This window comes from Balaenoptera borealis (assembly GCF_965194805.1).
Source record: "Balaenoptera borealis genome assembly, chromosome: 5".
Lineage (NCBI taxonomy): Eukaryota > Metazoa > Chordata > Mammalia > Artiodactyla > Balaenopteridae > Balaenoptera > Balaenoptera borealis.
This window is the reverse complement of record NC_138862.1, coordinates 128,851,487-128,871,356: the sequence shown is the minus strand read 5'-3', so window position 1 is coordinate 128,871,356 and position 19,870 is coordinate 128,851,487. Positions and strand designations below refer to the sequence as shown.

At 39.5% G+C, this 19,870-nt stretch overlaps 1 protein-coding gene across 3 annotated transcripts in view; it reads right to left on the bottom strand.

The window, feature by feature from the left end:
- STAG1 (STAG1 cohesin complex component) overlaps nucleotides 1-19,308 on the bottom strand; it is a gene marked incomplete at its 3' end in the record, with an annotated part of 436,193 nt that extends 416,885 nt beyond the window's left edge. For all 3 annotated transcript variants that reach the window (XM_082393421.1, XM_082393420.1, XM_082393419.1), the window contains exon 1: nucleotides 19,070-19,308. The remainder of the gene's footprint in view (nucleotides 1-19,069) is intronic.
- Nucleotides 19,309-19,870: the final 562 nt, after the last annotated feature.

Below are 19,870 nucleotides of genomic sequence, written 5' to 3'. Positions count from 1 at the left end.
CCTTAGAGACACTCTTCTGCCCTGCTGCATGCCTCTGAAAACTGCAATTTGTATTTTGTTTGTTTTACAAACTAGATGAATGCTGCTCAGAAATCTGCAAACATACAAAATGTCCCCCCCAAAAGACAACTGCTTATATTCATAGTTCATAGAGCACTGTTACAGTAGCCCATTTACTAATCCAGCATCCTCTGAGATGACCAGGACATACATGCTTATTCCCAATACTAGTGAGTCCATGAGTTAAAGTTATTCAGAAAAAGACATACTGCTAATAAATGGACTAACCTGGATTACAATTCAGGTCTCCAGTCTCCAAATCCAGTTGTTCCTTCCACTTTAGACACTGCAAGTGTCTAAAAGGCCAACCCAATAAAACCAAGAAAGCCTGTGCTTCTACCAGAAAAATCAATGATTATTTTCTGCAGTCTTAAAAGCAGTCAGAAACCCTTTAATAAATAAGATACATAATCTTACAGAGATCAAGATAAACTATAGTAGAGAGAAATGCTCAAATTTGAATAAAGGAAGGAAATTTATAAACAAAGGATTATAAACAGGGACTTCCCTGGTGGTGCAGTGGTTAAGAATCTGCCTGCCAATGCAGGGGACACGGGTTCGAGCCCTGGTCCAGGAAGATCCCACATGCCGTGGAGCAACTAAGCCCGTGTGCCACAACTACTGAGCCCATGTGCCACAACTACGGAAGCCTGCGCGCCTAGAGCCCATGCTCTGCAGAAAGAGAAGTCACTGCAATGAGAATCACGCACAGCGCAACGAAGAGTAGCCCCCGCTCGCTGCAACTAGAGAAAGCCCGCGTGCAGCAATGAAGACCCAATGCAGCCAAAAATAAATAAATAAAATAAATTAAAGACTTATAAACAATATTGAAGCAAGTACTAACAGAAACAAAAACAGTTCCATTTGGAACCATATGAAAAATTTTAATTTTATATGTAAATAAAAACAAGGAAGTGCCTTCTATTAGAATCTTGTTAGAAAACCTAATGCTCTTTTTGTATTCTTTACCAAAAGAAATAAAATCACCTATAGATAGACAGGGGTGAAGTTAATGATTTGGTTCCATTACAAAAGAGGTATTGAGAAGTATACTATGACCCAGCAATTCCACTCTAGGTATATGTATCCAAAAAAAATAAGGGCATATGTTCACCAAGAGACTTGTACAAGATTGTTCACAGTAGCTTTATCGTAACAGCCCAAAACTGAAAAGAACCCAACTGTCCATGCACCAAAAAAAAAAGGATATACGTTTTGGTATATTCATAGAGCAGAAAACTACATAGCAATAAAAAAGGAACTGTGGGTACATGCCACAATATGGATGAATCTCACAAACATCATGTTGAGCAAAAGAAGCCAAAGTACAATTAACTGATGGCTACAAAAGCTGGAATAGGTTGGGGGAGGGGAGGGAGAAATAACTGAGAAGAGAACCTTTTGGGGGTGCTAGAAATGTTTTAGATCTTGATCTGGGAGGTGGTTACATGGTAAAACTTCATCAAACTTATGAGCAGTGTACTTTATGTATTAACATGTTACATGGCAATTTTTAAAGCTGGCATAAGATATTTATTTGGAACCTTTAACACAACACAGAAGAACGTCTTTTAATCTTAAATTTCAAAACATAAGACTACTCCAAGAATGTAAGTATAACTGGAAAAGTGATTTTATACTAAAATTAGCCCACAGTAGATTCAACCAAAATTATTACAGAGATACGTATTTCAAATTTTGTTCTAAAATTTCTTAGTTTGCTGTATGCTTTCAAGGGTTGGGCATAGCAAACAAATGTCAGAGTAATCTCTATCCTAGCCTCATTTCAACATCTTCCAAAAATAAAATAGTAATTAAATCCAAGTTTATCAATGAATAGATAAGGTCGTCTACTGAGAAAGAGAGGGTAAGTGGTTAGGTAAGGGGGCTACAAGAGAGTAGAAATTTTTAAATAACTGCTATGAGAAATGAGAAAGAACTAACTAGGAAAAAAAGAAGAATTATTGGGTAATGTTGAGGGTCCAATTAAGATTGGTGAGCATGAATATTTAGTGGCTCCAGTCTGCAAAGTTAAGGTTTTCTCCAGATGTGCTCAGCAGGTCAGAGCCAGGTACACAGAAATGAAAAAGATTAACTGATCTGTGGCTGAGTATCGGTTAGACAGATGCAATGAAGAGACAAAAGTGCAAAGCAGCTCAGCATATTCCAAAAGTTACATAAGGTTCCAAGCTACCTAAGAAAATTAAGGCAGGAAGGGGACAAAAGAGGTGTCAAAGGACTAGAAGGCTCTATAAGATTGAAAAGAAACTGTCAATGTCTATGTTCAAAAAGAAATCAAAAAATTCAACAACATATGCAGAAATTCATGAATAGGTCTTTTACAGCAAAGCACCATTTTTTCTTATTATTTTAGAAAATGGAATGCCTGCCTAACAATTCAAATTTCCTTTTTTAGAGGAACTAGAAAGGTTCCAAATGGAAAAGGTCAAATGCTTAAAGTATTATAATTGCAAATTTATATGTTCATGTTACATTTCTATGTAAATCCAAAGATTTGTTTTCCAATGATAGTTTAACTAAGGAAGTTTCCAAATTTCTTAGTGAATCAATGAACCTTTACCAAAATTCTTACTGTAAGCATATCGGTCACCCCACACATCAGTATACCACCCTTTAATAGTGTGTGTGTATCTGTTTAAAGTGAGGTCATATGACAAAAGAATTATTTTCTATTTCCAAGCTCTGTCTAGCTTGACCTTAAAGTGAAACTGGTCAGTAACAATATGTAATAAATGAATGTAGTAACAAAGTCAACAGGAAAAAGGTGGCTGGAAAGATTTAGGAACAAACAGCATAGTAAAGGCATTAATCTCAGCAAAGAATGATGTTTTCAGCACATCTGAAGCTGTAATGAAATAATCTCTAATAAAAAGGCTTAAAGTACAACAATCAAACTTAGTATATGATATGAATCTAAATTATTTAATTTGGTTGAATTTAAGTACCATTTATTGAGTGTCTATTATTTTGCCCAGCAATGTGCTTGCTCTGCTGCTATGGAGCACACAAAAGCAACATGTTCCTACCCTGAAGACACTTCACAGTATAGAAAAGAAAGCCACATGTGAATTATCAGTTTATCACAATACAAACAGTATTAATTAAGTGCCAAACAAGTAAGATAAAGTCATCGTAGGGTATTTGCAACTTAACCAATATGGTTATTAGCGGGGGGATGGGGCGGAGAATCACTATCAGACCTCACAGGAATACCTGATGTTTCTGAGATGCCTGGCTACAGTTTGGACTAAAGAGCCACAGCTGTTTTCGTGAAGCGTGGTGGTAGTAAGAAATTTGGTTTTTGCATGTCAAAGAAACATTACTAACATACATGTGCGCACACACCATTTATACACACAGGAACTTTGTTTTGGTTAATAAACTTTCAGTATCTGTTTTAGGTGATAGTTACTGTCCTCTTAATACGATGCAGCAAAACTGTTAGCAAACTGTTTACCAAAGCTATGTAAGTTAAACTAGAAATTATAGTGCAATTTGAAAAAAACGGCAGCTAGGTTCTCTAGCCAAAATTAAGACGTATTTGCCTATACCTCTACTCTGTAAAACTGTGCTGCTAGTACTGGCATACAGCCTCAAAACACACATACACATGGAGTTTCATTGCTTTAATTTCATCACTTAGCTTCTACAATATTGCTTAAGAACTATTTCTTACTTGTCACCCTCTGTATCCATTCTTTCAACAAATTCTACCACTGTCTAAACAGCTCACTGCAAATGCAAATTTTCACCTGCCAGTGATCTTTAAAAGGTGAGCTTCCATACACAGAAACCATTTATACTATTAATACTAGGACCATCAGTAGTGCTATCAATCCATTTCAACCCATATCATACATTTAATGGGCTGGTATGGGATGCTTCTCACCATCTACTGTATTTCATCCACTCTAATATATGCATTTTCCCCTAATTTTAACATTTCTGAGGTAAAGATGCATCTCACAACCAATGGCATTTTATAATTGTGCTGGACAGAGTAATTAAACTTAGCTGTCATTGTTCATCCATAACTCAGACATAGCTGTTCACCTTGTCATAAACTGTTATCTGCATTGTTAGTTTCATGCATGTTGAGTTTAACTACCTTTAAAATGTCTTGACATTGAAAAGTTACTGTGTACAAAAGGTACAAAAATTGAGATTAGCAAATCAAATTTCATTATTGCTAGTAATAATCCCAATTCCATGTTTTCTCGCAAAGCAACGATAAAGTGATTTATGGGATATGAGAACAGCCACAAGTAAATGAAGTTGTATTATGCTTTGTTACTGAGATACATGCCAAAGGACAGCCTATCACATGCCAAGCAATGCAAATGAAGGCAGAAGAAACTGTCAAGTCTCTGGGGATAGAAGATTTCAAAGCAATGAGTGGCTGCTATGACCAATTATAGACTGCACAGGCATACGGCATGTTCCTTCTTATTGTACATAAAATAGTGCTGTGCCGTCTCTTAACGGCAACTCAGGTTCCATGAAATAAGATTTTAAAAATTAGAACCCTTCATTCCTGCTCTTTACCATCTTAGGATGGCACCACCATTCACTCAGTTTTTAAAGTTAGAAACCTGGAGATCATTCTCGACTCGTCACTTCCAAAACACATAAAGGATCACAACACTTCTCATTATTACCTCTATTGCAACCACAGCCCAGGCACCATCACCTGAACACTGCAACGACCTAACCCTCCCCTCTTCCATTCCACCCCCAGCACAATCCAACATTCACACCTCAGCTAGAGGTGTTTCAACCTTGGCACCGTTGACATTCTGGGCCAACAATACTTTGCTGGAGGAAGCGTGTCCTGTACTATTATAAATAAACCCACAACTCTGGGGGTATTTTTCTTTTTTTTTTAAAGATTTATTGATTGATTGATTGATTGCTATGGTGGGTCTTCGTTTCTGTGTGAGGGCTTTCTCTAGTTGTGGCAAGCGGGGGCCACTCTTCATCGCGGTGCATGGGCCTCTCACTATCGTGGCCTCTCTTGTTGCAGAGCACAGGCTCCAGACGCGCAGGCTCAGTAGTTCTGGCTCACGGGCCTAGTTGCTCCGCGGCATGTGGGATCTTCCCAGACCAGGGCTCGAACCCGTGTCCCCTGCATTAGCAGGCAGATTCTCAACCACTGTGCCACCAGGGAAGCCCTGTCCTGTACTATTGCAGAATATTTAGCCACAACCCTGGTCTCTACCCACTAATGCCAGTAGCATACACCATCACCCCCAGCTGTGGCAATTGAAAGTGTCTGCAGATTGCCAAATGTCCCCTTGGAAACAAAATATATAACCCACAGTTGAGAATCACCGAGCTAGAGGGATGTTTCTTAAATGTTTCTCTGCTTAGAACTCTCCAGTGACTTCTCATTTTACTTATAATAAAATCTGCAGTCCTTAGAGCCTTGCTCACCCAAACGTATCCTATGTAATCCAGATTCTGGCCTACCCCTCTAACCTCAGGTGAAGCCACTATATTCTTCCTGCATTATGCTCCCTCCATAACGACCTTTCAGTTCCTAAAATACCACAGCCATTCCTGCTATAGAGATTTTGCCTTTGCTCTTCCTTGTGCCTGAATCATTCTTGCCAGGTTATGTGCAAGCTCAGCTTAAATTTAACATCCTCGAAGATGCCTTTCCTGACTCTGTTTAGCATCTCATTATTACCCATCACAGTACCTCACTTGTTCCCTTTACAGCTTTTAACACAGTGTGTGGTTATTTTGTTTACCTGATTATTGACTGTCTCTCACATGAGGACAAATACCTTGTCTGCCTTATTTCCAGCATCTAGGCAAAATGAAATGAACAAATTTATTAACTCGAGAACCTTAAATACTAGATAAGTTGGTATCAATAACTTCAACTCCACCCCCCTCTCATTCCCCACCTATATTTATGATCATTCCCTTGAAGTGGAGGGAGGAGAGGGGAGGGGAGAGGAAGAGACTAACAAAGCCCTCATCCATAAAGTATCTTTGCCGTCATCATGTTCTCTGAAGCACTGGGTGCAGATTAAATGACATATGTAATGAATCTAAAGCACTTGGATGGGTGTGGTAAACAACCTGTATTCAATAACTGATGGCTTTGTATGTAAAGCACCAAGCACACACCTATACAGATAACTGAAAAATGACAGTTCTCTTGCCCCTTTTAATATCACTCTACCACCAGCTTGCCCTGAATACAGTAAGAATGTAATTTTGCACCTAAGAGATACCTCTCCCCTTCCAGGCCTCCAGGAACATAACATACCATACTAGGTGTAACACAGGTTAGTCATTCATATATGTATGTTGACTGAGGAAAGCAAAATATCCGTTAACCAAAGCCAATTTATCATAAAATGACTTCAGAATTATACTTCAATTAGCTTCAGTAAACAAAATAACCATATGGATATTCAATTTCTGAGCCCAGCTTTAAATTAAATTCAGGAAAAATATAAATTACTGTTTAACAATATCAGTGTTGGTTACTAAAAATACCTAATACATCTAATACAAATACAAGTCTCCTTATAGGAAACTGCACAACTTTTAGCTAATAATTAGAACAAAATGATTTATCTTAAATTCCTTTTTAATATACTGTTTCTGACAGCATTCTGTATATGCATTTGGGGTGGGAGGTCTGAGGAAAGTGGTAAAGCAATATATTATAAAGGAAACATAAAGGCAGCCAGACTGCCAGGGTCTGAATCCCAGTTCTGCTAATTATTAGCTACATGAACTCTGGAAAATCACTTAACTTCTCCATGCCTCAGTTTCCTCATCTGTAAACTAAGACTTAACAATACTACCCACCTCATGGGGTTGTTGTAAGGATCACACAAGTTAATGTATGTAAAATGCTTAAACAGTGCCTGGTATATAGAGAATACTGTTAACTATTAATGTTACCAATACTGTTAACTATTAATGTTATTAATGTTAACTATTAATGTTATTGTTATTTTGCTTCTTTGCATCATTATGGTTAACAGCTGCCATACTGGATAGCACATATACAAAACATTTCCATCATTGCAGAAAGTTCTATTAAACAGCACTATAACAGACTACAGGATAGTTAGAATGCCTGATGAGATAATGCATATCTTCTCTAATTTTTTAAGAAGTGCTTAGGAAAAAAACACTCTAAACCCAAAGGAGTTTTTAATCTAATAACTTTGACAGGTAACAAAGAACTTGGGTTTTGGTCTATTTAACAAGTCAAATAAAAGAGAAGTGGTGAAGGAAAGAGAGACTTTTTTAAGGATCTCTATTTGACAAGATAACAAAACAATTTTTTTATTTCCTGTCTACCTTGCTCTACTAAACACTCTCTGCAAAGGCTACCATACTTAGAAAAGGAATTTGTTATTAATTATATTCAAATATAATGATCAACATATCAAAAAAAATTTGTGATACAGTACTGTATGTGCTTCTTTAACACAGTAAACAAAAGATCTAGAGGGGGGTCTAACAGCCCAATTTTAAAGCACTGATTAGGATAAAAGATATTTTGAGATATCTGCAACATCTGTAATTTAATATGAAAATATTTCTGATTTCTATTGGTAACAAAGTTACAGCAATGCTCATACAACTGTGATTTGCTGCCTACATTCAAAGTTGAAGAAAATGCTAAATCTCAGAGGTTAGGGAAAATGAAAATATTATTTTCCCATCTAAGTTTATGAACTCCAGGTTTAAAAAAAAAAAGTTGCTTAGGAGATTAGACTTTAGAGTTATAAAAACCTGGACTCAAACCCACCGCTTCCTAGCTAGGTAATATTGGGAAAAGGTACTTTACCTCCTCTGTGAAATGTGAGTAATACCTATGTAAGATAGCTGTGTTTATTATCATGCTACTCGACATAGTATTTGACACATTCTCAATAAACATGTGTACTATTATAATCAGTAACCAAGTTCTGACAGTTATGTACTTCAGAACCCTCTGTGCATCAGAAAATCAGAGCTTTGATGTCAGTTGGTCTGGGGTAGATCCCAACCATTCTTTGGTATATTTTTAAAGCTCCCAGGTGATTCTAATGTGCAGCCACTGGCCTAAGGACAAAGTTCAAACTCTAGTTTGGCACACTAGGCACTCTGGTCACTGCTTACAGCTCTATATTTTAATCACTCCTCTATAGGTAACCCTAAGCTCTTCACACACACTCAAATAATGCTTCCTCAAGAAGTGGGCTATAGTAGTGGCTCTCAAACTTCAGCCTGTATTAGAATCACTGTTAAAACACAAATTGCTGGTCTCTATCTCAAGAATTTCTGATTCAGTTGGACTGGGGTGAGGACCAAGAACTTGTATTTCTAACAAGTTCTCAGGTAATGTTAATACTGCTGAAGCAGGGAGCACAATTTAAGAACCACTGGGTTCTAGACTACATCACTACATTGTCCCTGTATATTCACCTGAAATGCCATTCCCAGCTCCATCATCCCACTCTTGCTTGGCTAACTTCCACTTTTCTTTCAAAACTTATATAAGAATTTGCCTTCAGAAAGCATTTGCTCACTTCAACAAACCACCTCAAGGCATTTATTACCTACTATAAAACTTATCTGGGGCTTCCCTGGTGGCGCAGTGGTTGAGAATCTGCCTGCCAATGCAGGGGACACGGGTTCGTGCCCTGGTCTGGGAAGATCCCACATGCCGCGGAGCAACTGGGCCCGTGAGCCACAACTACTGAGCCTGCGCGTCTGGAGCCTGTGCTCCGCAACGGGAGAGGCCGCGATAGTGAGAGGCCCGCGCACCGCGATGAAGAGTGGCCCCCGCTTGCCACAACTAGAGAAAGCCCTCGCACAGAAACGAAGACCTAACACAGCCATAAATAAATAAAAATAAATTTTAAAAAAATTATTAAAAAAAAAAAAACCTTATCTGCCAAAAAAAACACACTACAGAATATTCTTAATGGTATACTAACGCACAGGTTAGATATCTGCTACCATATACAGACTGTTTTGCAAGAATTGAGGGAAAAGGCCTCCTTTGGGCAGGCGAATTAGAAAATGCTGAAAAAGCAAATGGACAGTTGGTCAAGCAGAATGAAACCTGGATTTCAGCCCCCACCTAGCCCCTTGGCCATGACACCTTTATGCAGAGCACCACCAATTCCACAACCAGTCATGGCAGCCCTGGCACAGCCTACCACTAAAACACAAAGGAAGAGCCCTTAGATCGATCCTGGATTTGAGAAAGGGAGAGACGATGGGAGGAAGGGGCAATAAGTTTGTCTGGAAAGGATTTTTGGAGAAGGTTATTATCACACCTAAGTTCTGAGTCTTGAATTGCCTTCTCTGTACATCAGGAAAACAAGAACTGTGCTTTAATGTTTTTATACCCACAGTGTATGGCTCACTGTAGATGTTCAATAAATGTTTGAATGACTCACAATGACTAAAATTATATGAAGACACTTGCTAATCTATCTCTTTCTCACCAAATAAAGAAGCAAACACACACCCATAGCTGGAACCAAAAACCATAAATACTATCTAAATATTAACATATTTGGTCTGTACACTAATCAGCTAGGGGAAAGCATGAATTATTCTAATAACCTGTTGGAAGATGAGACAAAAGGGCCTGCTGATAACACACTTAGGTTTTTCAAAACTAAAGTCTTTAAAATCAAAAACTTTGCATTACCTAATTCAGAATTGATTTCCTGATTATTTCAACACGGACTAAAAAATTTACAGGAATCTTGGAAACTAATTTTACAATGAAGAAATTGAGGCTCAGAGAAGTAGTGACTCAAAGACACACAGCCAGTTAGTGGTAAAGCTGTAAGTAAAACTCAAGTCACTGGCCCTATACTAGTTTTCTCTCTCCTATATCACACTCCCTTTACATTTATAAAATAAAATATTAAATATCCAAAACTTTTTTAAAAAACTCAGATTAACCCAGGTTTTGTTCCCTCTACCCCATTTTTATGAGAGGAAAAGCAGCCATCTAACCATCTTACTTTGTCTAGGAACTTAAAGAGGTAACTTTCAAGATTACGTTTTGCTTTTGGTAAAGATTCATTCCTAAGTCTCTTTGTTTCCAAAATTATACATGCAAAGCTAATATTCGTAAATAAAAATCCTGATACAGTCTTCAAATTTTCTCAATTACCAAGGAAGCATTACAATGGCTTTCCAAGATACAGTACTTTCTAAAGAAAAAAAGAGCCTGATTTTTAAAATACGTTTAACAATAAGCAGAAAACTCTGGCTATAACTCTCACCTCTCTATTAACCTGAATACCTCATCCTCTGACCTCTCTCATTAATAGTTCATTACTAAACTAGCTTTATGTACTAATAAGAACCAATTAATTAAAATTATTTGCTTCTGGAAAGTAATCTTATGACTTATCTAGATTATAATTTTATTCACCTTTTAAATTTAAGATTAATGTCTTTTGGATTTATATACAGTGCAACATAGTCTAATAGTTAAGAGCTAACTTTTTAACTGACACAGCAATCCATGAGACATGCTTTTATTACTTCCATTATACAGGTGAGAAAACTGAGATTTAGAGAGGTTAAAGAATTTGCCCAAGTTTACATGCCTAGGAAGGAGCTGAGTTAGAATTTGACACAGGCTGTGTAACTCAGGTGTCAGGAACTCTCTTGGACAATATATAATGGCTTTCTTAGCCCTTAATCATGTGATAATGCTTCCTTCATCTGTGAACATACAAACTTTTTAACTATCCCTAACAGTACAAGGTAAGGCATTTTCTTACTGAAAGTTAATTTACGCTTTAAAAATAAAGCAGAACACAGCTTAAGATATTCTTTAGCTTTTGTATCTTGCATTCTGTTGTAAGAATTTCTGCACATATGCTACCTTGTACTATCTCTACTAGAGAGCAGAGAAAGCCTACCTCTCAGTACTCTAAATGAAGTAAGAAAAAATAATAACATGATATAATAGAATCGACAGAGCTTTAGAATAACAGAGGGAATCACGTACCTCAAAAGAGACAATCAGGTCATGTTCATGCTCGACTATGTATAAAACTTTTTTTCTGCCTAAGATTGAGGAGACAAGCAGTGGTGTCTCAAACCTCTACCTGAACCTTTAAACCAACTCAACAATTATGAAGAGAAATCTTGTCAGAGAGCCTAAAAATAATACAGGTAATACTTAAGTATTGTTATCTCAATTAGAAAATAAAGGGACTACCCTGAAAAACTCTTCTGACTCTTCCTGACCCATTAAAAATAATCTATCATTTGGGGGGACCTGACAAGGAGAAGGGCTTGTCCTCTTACCTCTGCACTTTATGCTTCCAAAGTATCCTGAACCTAACGCCCTCACAACATTTCAGGTAGTATCCCTATTTGTTTGTTTTGTTGCTTTGGGGTTTGGTTTTGGTTTTTAATCTCTCCCCATAAAACAGAAGCTGTTTAAAAGCAAAGTCTATGTATTTAACAACTTTGTATACTCACTACTAGTCATGAAGTAAGCACTCATATTAATATTTGCTGAAAGAATCTTAACTGGATTCCCATCACAGAGATAAGACAACTAAGGCCTCTAGAAATTAAATGTTCTACTCAAGACCTCATGACTGTTATATGATAGAAAAAGAAAGAAAACCAAATCTCTGTAAAATAAACTTCAAAATGCAAAAGATTACAAAAAGCATAAATAAGGCTGAGATAAAAATGCCCTTTTAAAAGATTTAGAGTGTGGGTTCTGAAAGTAAGTCTGGGTTTAAATCCTGGCTCTCTCATTTATTAGTTGTCTGGCCTTGGAACAATTAGTCTACATAATACCGTGCCTTATGAACACCACCACTTACCAAATCTTATGGTGCCAACAATAAATGCAATAATGCATTTGCAGTAAATGAAAATACAAAGACGGTGATAACTGTTGGCTGAAGTTATCAGGAAAGATTTTACACAGATTCTACAACTCAGTGTTTGTTTTTTCTGTTTTTCTTTTCTTTGTGAGCTATATCAATTATACAGCATAATACATAAAATCTAGATAACAGTTTAAAGAATTATCAAGTGAACACTCCACGTAACTACTACTAACATCAAGAAACAGAGTACTCCAAAAACTTCTCTACAATGTGTCCCTCCCTCATCACAAACTTGAGAGGTTTAAGCAAATCTAATAAACTTAATTTAGTTAATTTAAGATTAAATAAGTTTAATCTAACCTGTAAAACAGATAACAGCAACATAATAATAACAACTTCCTCAGAGGGTTACTGTAAAATATTTACTGGTACACAGTAAACACTCAATGAGTGTTTCTTACACATACATTATACCCCAGAACAAAGACATGGGGTGGGGGTGGGGGGGAATATAAGTATGTAATCTAATTGGTGAGAGTATAAAACCTACAGAGAAGTACAGTGCAGAGACAGAGCTGGAAAGCTAGGTTGGGGCCATGTAAGAAATAAAAGAAAAATCTAAGCTAATAACATAGAGGAAATTGAGAAAATTCACTGGGCAGTTTTGAAAGACAATTCTCCATGGGTCTCTTGTTTTTCTGCCTATCTTGAAAACAGAGGCACTGACTGCCTTTGATCCAATCTTTTCAAGTATATTTGTAGAATCTTGGAAAAGAGAAATAGCATCTCCCTCAGAGAAAAGGAGCGGTATGCTTACAACCCATTATAAAGATTCCAGTTTCTCTAAGCTTGGGATTCCCCTCCTCTAACACAACCCAATGCATGTGCGAGTGTCACATCTTCACTCTACCGTGTACAAACTGGGGCTCCAAGATCTGACACTAATAGCTGTGGCTACTGCTATTGCTGTAATGCACTGTTCTTCATCTCTGACCAAGGAGTCTCATGACTCCATTAAACTGTAGCAGATTAACTTAGCCTGCAAGTAGGGTAAAATCTCAGAACTTTCAGTTCTTGACAGGCATTAGCACATAATCAATGTTTATTATAACTGACAGATTCCACTTCCATACTGTCAGAAAGGATAAAAAATGCAAAACTCAACTATATGCTGCCTTCAAGAGGCACATTTTAAATACAAAGGAAAAAAGAGTTTTAAGTAAATGGATGGAAGAAAATACACTACAGAAACAGTAAGCTCAAGAAAGTTGGAGTGGCTATATTAATATCAGAAAAAGCAGATTTTAAGACAAAGACTATTACCAGGGATAAAGAGGGACATTTCATAAAGCCCAATTCATCAGAAAGACCTAATAATCATAAATTCTATGTGCCTAATAACAGAGCTTCAAAATACATGAGGCCAAAATTAACAGAATTAAGGGAGAAACAGATAATTCCACAGTCACAGTTGGATATTTTAACATTCCTCTCAGCAACTGAATAGAACTATACTAAAAAAACAAAACAAACAAAACAAAACCCAAGACATAAATGATTTGAAAAATGCTACCAAAGCACCTTAATCTAATTGGTATTTACAGAATAGTACACCCAACAACTGCAGAATACATATTCTTTCAAGTGTAAAAGGTACATTTACCAAGATAAACCATATGATGAACCATAAAACAAGGTTCAGTACATTTAAAGAGATTAAAATCATACAGAATATATCTCAAGACCTCAAAATAAAATTAAGTTGGAAATCAATAACAAGATATCTAAAATAATCCCAAATACATGAAAATTAAACAACACACTTTTAAATAATCCGTGGGTCAACAAAGAAATCACAAAGCAAATCAGAAGCTATTTCAAACTGAAAGATAATAAAAATACCAAAATCTGTGGGATATTGCAGTGCTTGGAGGAAAATCTATAGCTTTGAATGCTTACATTAGAAAACAAGAAATGTCTGAAATCTATGACCACTTTAATAAGCTAGAAAAAGAAAAGCAAAATACATGGGGGAAAGAAAATTATAAAGAACAGAAACAAACGAGAGAGAAAAGACAAATGGAGAAAATTAGCAATGTTATTTTTGAAAAGAGATACAAATAGATAAACCAAGAATTAGACTGGTCAAGAAAAAAAAGAAAGAACACATTAACAACACCAGGAATTAAAGAGATATCACTACAAATCCTACAAGCAATCGAAGGATAACAAGGGAATCGTATAAACAACTCATGTCAACAAATTCCTTTAAAAATACAACAAAACTACCATAAGATGAAACAAAATCTGAATAACCCTATGTCTAGTAAAAAATTGAATTTGAATTTACCAAAAGTCTTCCCACAAAAAAAAAAAAATTTAAGTTCAAATGGTATCACTGATGAATTCTACCAAACAGTCAAGGAATATTGCACAAAGTCTTTCAGTCAGTAGGGGGAACACCTCCCCAGCTTATCTTATGAGGCCATCATAATCCTAATACTGAAACCTGAAAAAAAATCACAACTAAAGAAAACTACAAAATAATATCCCTGATGAAGAAATATCCTCAAGCCCTAACAAAATATTAAACATAAAAAGGATAATACACTGTAATCAAGTGAGGTTATCCTAGGCATCAAGATGAACATTTGAAAACCACCACTGGTGTTTGAAAACCTGTGGTAGAATGATGAGCACTTTGTTGCTAAATTTGGCTACTGCAAATATTTTTGTTCACCTACCCCAACATACAAGAATATCTCTCATCAGAAATATAAAGACATAAGTATAATTGCTAGGTTTATGGTACATGTATTCTTCAACTTACTACAAAAGTCATTTTCTTTTGCAAAATGACTATGTCCCTCCAAAAGTGGGAGTCTAATTTCCCCACATTCTCATTAACACTTGATATTATCAGAATTTTTAATGTTTGCCAATCTGATAGAAGTGAAATGATTTCTTCTTATGGTTCTACTTTGCACTCTCCCAATTACCAATGAGATTATAATTCAGCTGTGGGTTGCTATAAATCATGATACCGCATAGGTGAGTTGCAACCAGCATTCTTAATTTTAAAAAAAGAAAAAATTAAAAACTCAGCGTGTACCACATAAAGGTTAGACATTATTTCCATGGTGTGTGTGTTTGTACTGGGTCACAACCTAAAATGTTTTTGTAACTCTGAGCTTCTAGCAAGTTAAAAGCCACCTCTAGAGCTGTTTAATTACAGCAAAACTCCTTAGAGAAATTTGGGCAACTAACTGGTACATCATTTAGGCCCACAGTACTAAAGATGTATCTTATAAAGAAGGTAGGATTGAGATGTCCATTAAGCACTAACTGGCTTAAAGAATTAGAAGAGGGAGAAGAAACCTGAAAGAAGAAATAAGGAGTGAAACAAAAAAAGGATTCTATAAAACGAACTGGTCTATGACCTACTTAAAGCTCACTTAAAAAGAATCACATTTGTCAATAAGACAAGGTTTCTCTCAGCACTAGAACATAGGAAGTTGGGATCCTATCCTCTTGACTACCAAAATGACAGAAAACTGATCCCTCCTTCTCTGTAGATACATCCTAATTCCCACCTCAAGAATCATCTCTTTCTTGGGCTTATGCAAGAGCATCCTCTTAGGTCTCTGCTTCCTACTCTTCCCTACAGAGCGTCACAGTACCAAGAATCATCTAAATTCTAGAGATTCATATTTTAATTCAGCTAACAAAGATTTTCCAAGTGCTTACTATATTACCTCTCTATTAAGAAATTAAGCTGTATCTCCCAAACAATTTTAACTCCTGGTTATAGTCTCTAAATCTTGTTATTCTTAACTAAAACTGTCCTAATTGCCTCCTCTTGAAGGTATTTTGCTTCTTGGACTGTTAAACCTCCCGCATACCATGACCAATTTCTGCTACCCTCTTTGTCCACCAATAATATCCCTACTCTATTTTAAATAACTATTCTTTTTCATAATTCCCTCTTCAAAAGTTGCTGGACCAATCACACCACAGCAAATGTCTGGTGTAATGAGTTTATGAATCTACCTGTCACTTAATAAGAGTGTGATCTTAGGCATTTAAATTTCTTAACTTCCCTGAGATTCAATCTCATCCCTAAAATGAGTAAAACAATAGGTATCAAACAATAATGAGAATTAGATAATCTCTATTGCCTTTTTTTTTACTTAACTTTTTAACTTTTATTTTTAATTTCCTCTAAATGCAATAAAATGCTTTTATAGAGGGACGCACTTTAACTGAGGTACCATGAAATACAAAAAGGAAAAAGCATGAAGACAAAACCAGTATAAGTAAACTTACCAGGTGGGGATACTGCTCTGCCTATGTGCTCTTCTTGTACATCCAGATTCTAAAGAAGCAACTGTAAAGATACTTCTTTCCCCATGGCAAGCAAAATTCTAACAACCCACAATGACCCACACCCTAGTATATAACCCTCCCCTTGAGTGTGGGAGAGACCTGTAAATATAATAGAACATCTCTCCTGTGATTGTTACATGGCAAATAGATTTTTGCATATGTATTTAAGTTCCCTAATCAGTTGAGTTCACCAAAAAGGAGACCTTCCGGAGTGGGTCTGACCAAATCAGATCAGCTTTAAAAAGGGGTCTTAAAAGGGAGTCCAAAGGACAGAGACAGAGTAAGCCAGAGCAACTGACTTCTGCTTGCCTGGATGAAAGCAAACAGCCATGATGTGAAATGCCTACGTGAACATGTGGTAAGGAACTGAGAAAGGTCCTTGGCCAACAGCTAGAAAGAAGATGGCAACGTCAGTCATACAGCCACAAGGAAATTCTGCCAACAAGTAGTGAGCATGGAAGAAGGTCCTGAGCCTCAGATGAGAACTGCAGCCACAGCTAACACCTTGATTTTAGCCTGGTGAGATGCTGAACAGAGAGCCCGAAGTACCCAGATTTCTCACCTACAGAAACTGCGAGCTAATAAATGGGTGCCGTTGAAGCTAGTAAATGTGTGGTACTTTGCTATACATAAAAAGAAAACTAATACACTCCATCAACATAGGACAAAGCAGAAAAGGATAAAAAGGGGGAAGAGACATCTTTTTCTCCAGAGTGCACTGTATCTCCTCACAGATACAGATTATGAAGATATACAGATCCAGAATCAAGGGAAAAGATTAAAACTATAAAATTACATAAATTTTTACAGTTTTAGTAATTAAGAAGGGCTTTTCCATACACTGCTTGTTATACAACTACCATATAATTTATTACCTTCATTTTAGTGATAAGGAAAGAAAGGCTGGAAGAGTGACACCCCAAAGATCACAAACCTAGGGTATGTTTAAAGTAACTTCAGTCCAGGGCTCTCTCTCCCCTACCACAGCCCCCTTAAGGCTTTAAAAGAGCCATTCAAACCAACAGTACCTGTATACTGTCTTCAAGGGAAGCATTCCTAGTAACATAACAATTTCCCGTATTTCACATCTATTTAAATACCCCTTAGCTTTGTCAGAAGGTCAAAACTAAAGTGGATACTGAGAAATTTCCACTCAAAAGTAGTTTGGTTGTAAAAATGACCATGGGTAGACCATTTGAATAAACTTAATGTACATTTTGAAATGTAATGAAAAAACTTTAGCAAAACGCTTGTCGGTTTTCTAGTACTTTATTTAGATAGCAAACAATTTGTGTTATAACTATTCTCAAAAATACAAAGCAAGTAAACAACCTTTCCGAATCTTTCACTATTTCCCCCGTTGGGCAAATTTTATTAGCCTGAACATTTCGTACGTTATAAATATGAGAACGTGGTACAATGTATCATACAATACACAGGTTGTTTTTATTTTCACTGTTATATGTATTTTCCTAAGTGCTTCACCATCAGAATTTGCAATTTTCTTAAAAAGATACACGAAAATCTAAAAGGTGTAGTCAAATTCCACGTAAGTTACAAATCACACAACTTTTCTTTATGCCAAGTCAAATACTTTCATAAACACTATGTTTGCTAAGAGATGCAAAATAAAGTCCTTTCTAGTCACAACCACGAGAAGGAATAAACCATATATTCATCATCTTAACATCGACTTTAACAGCAAATAATTCGCTGTCGTCACATACAAACAGCATCGTTTTGAGTCTATAAGCGTCCAAAACCATCCCATGATTTATACGCCCGGGGCACGATTCTCTGCAATGTGAAGAAAATCGATAAAATTTCAAATGTTGGTGGAAGGGGTGACGTGACAATCCTAAAACCTGAAAATTTCTTAGTCCCTACAGCACACAAGAAGCACACAGTTTGCACTCTCCAATCGAGGCCCAGGTCCAACTCCAGGCACTCCAGTTTCCCAGCTCTTCACCACCCCCACCCCCCACCCCGAGAAAGGAGGGAAAACAACTTTTATTGGCCTCGTCTCCCGGGGGGCTGGCAAACTAGCGGGGCAGTGCTCCGGCCTGGACACGTTTCACAAGGAGGCCTCCGTCGGGGGCGGGGAGGGCAGACAGCGGGAAAGCCCGGCTTCGACGTCCCCTCTGCCCCAAGCGCCAGCCCCCCGCTCCACCCCACCGAGAAGAGGCCTGGGCCGGCCGCCACGCCGAGCGACCCCCCGGCCCCTCCGCCGAGGCGAGCTCGTTGTCATGTGACGCCGCCACCGCCGCTAAAACACCGCAGAAACGCAGGGCGGCGGGCGGCATTCGCACCAGTCCGCCTCGGCCCGGCCCCGCCGGGCGCGGGCGAGTCCCGAGAGTCCAGGCGGGGGGGCGGAGGGCGGGCTTGGCGGCGGGCCCGAGCGCGCCACAAAGGCTTCCGCGCCCGTCGCCGTAGTGCCTGAACGGGCGGGGGCACAATTTTCGGGGCCCGCGAGAGGGGTGCGGAGCGACCAGGGCTCCGGGGCGCCCGCCGCGCCCACAGTCGTTCCCCCCGGCTCCCGGACGGCCGGCGACCGCCGCGCCCCGCACAGGCCCGCGCGGCCTCCCTCCCCCGCGCGGGGCCCGCGCCCGGCCCGCCCGCTCCCCGATCGCGCTCTCTCGCTCTCTCCCGGCCTCCATCTTGGATCGGCGCTTCCAGCCCCCGCGCCGCTGCCGCCGCATTCCCCCTCTTTCCCGCCCCCCGCCGTCGCCGCCGCCGCCGCCCGCACTCACCTCAGCTGCCCATCCGGGCGCAGCCGGCCGTCGACCTAGTTTCCCCCCAAAAGTCTCCGGTGTGTTATTCCCGATGTGGGGGGGTTGTTACGGGGTGGTCGCCGGGGGTTCGGGAGCGGGGGCCGCGCCTTCAACGGAGCTGCAATCCTAACCCGCCATCTGGTGGCATTTTCCACACGCCAATGGCGCCGCTGCAGACTTGGGTCCGGACCGCCCTCTGCTGGCCGCCGTGCTTACTGCCTCGCTGACGGGACGGACCTGCCCGGAAAGGGGAGGGAGCTGAGGCGCGAGCTGGCGGCCGCGGCGGGGACGCGCGCAAACGCTTTCCTGTGGGGATTAGGCGCACGCGCGCCAGCGGGGCGGGAAACGTGGCCGCTGCGTGGCGGCCCGGCCCCCGCACGGAGCGCTGGCCCAGCTCAGCCAATCGCGAGCGGCGGATACCTCTCCGTGAGGGCGCTGTGGACGGTTCGTGGCCGCCCGAGGCGGGCGGAAGGATGGCTGCGGCAGCGCCTGCGCGCCCCGCTAGCTGAGCTGCTGCCCGCCATTTTTGGAGCTTTTCCGAGACCTGGGAGGGAAACCCGCCCCCGGCCCCTTCACCGAGGCCCCTCCCCGGGTCGCGGGACTGGCGCTTCCCCGCAGCCCCGCCCGGCTCCTGCTACCCCCATCCCCCGCCCGGGACGAGCTCTGCGGAAACGCGAGTGGGTGGCGGCACAAAACTGTGCTCCCGCCTCTCTTAGGTTTGACGAGGGCCTCAGAGTTTAGCATTGTACTAGCGACTTATTGTTGACGAGGCGCTTCCCC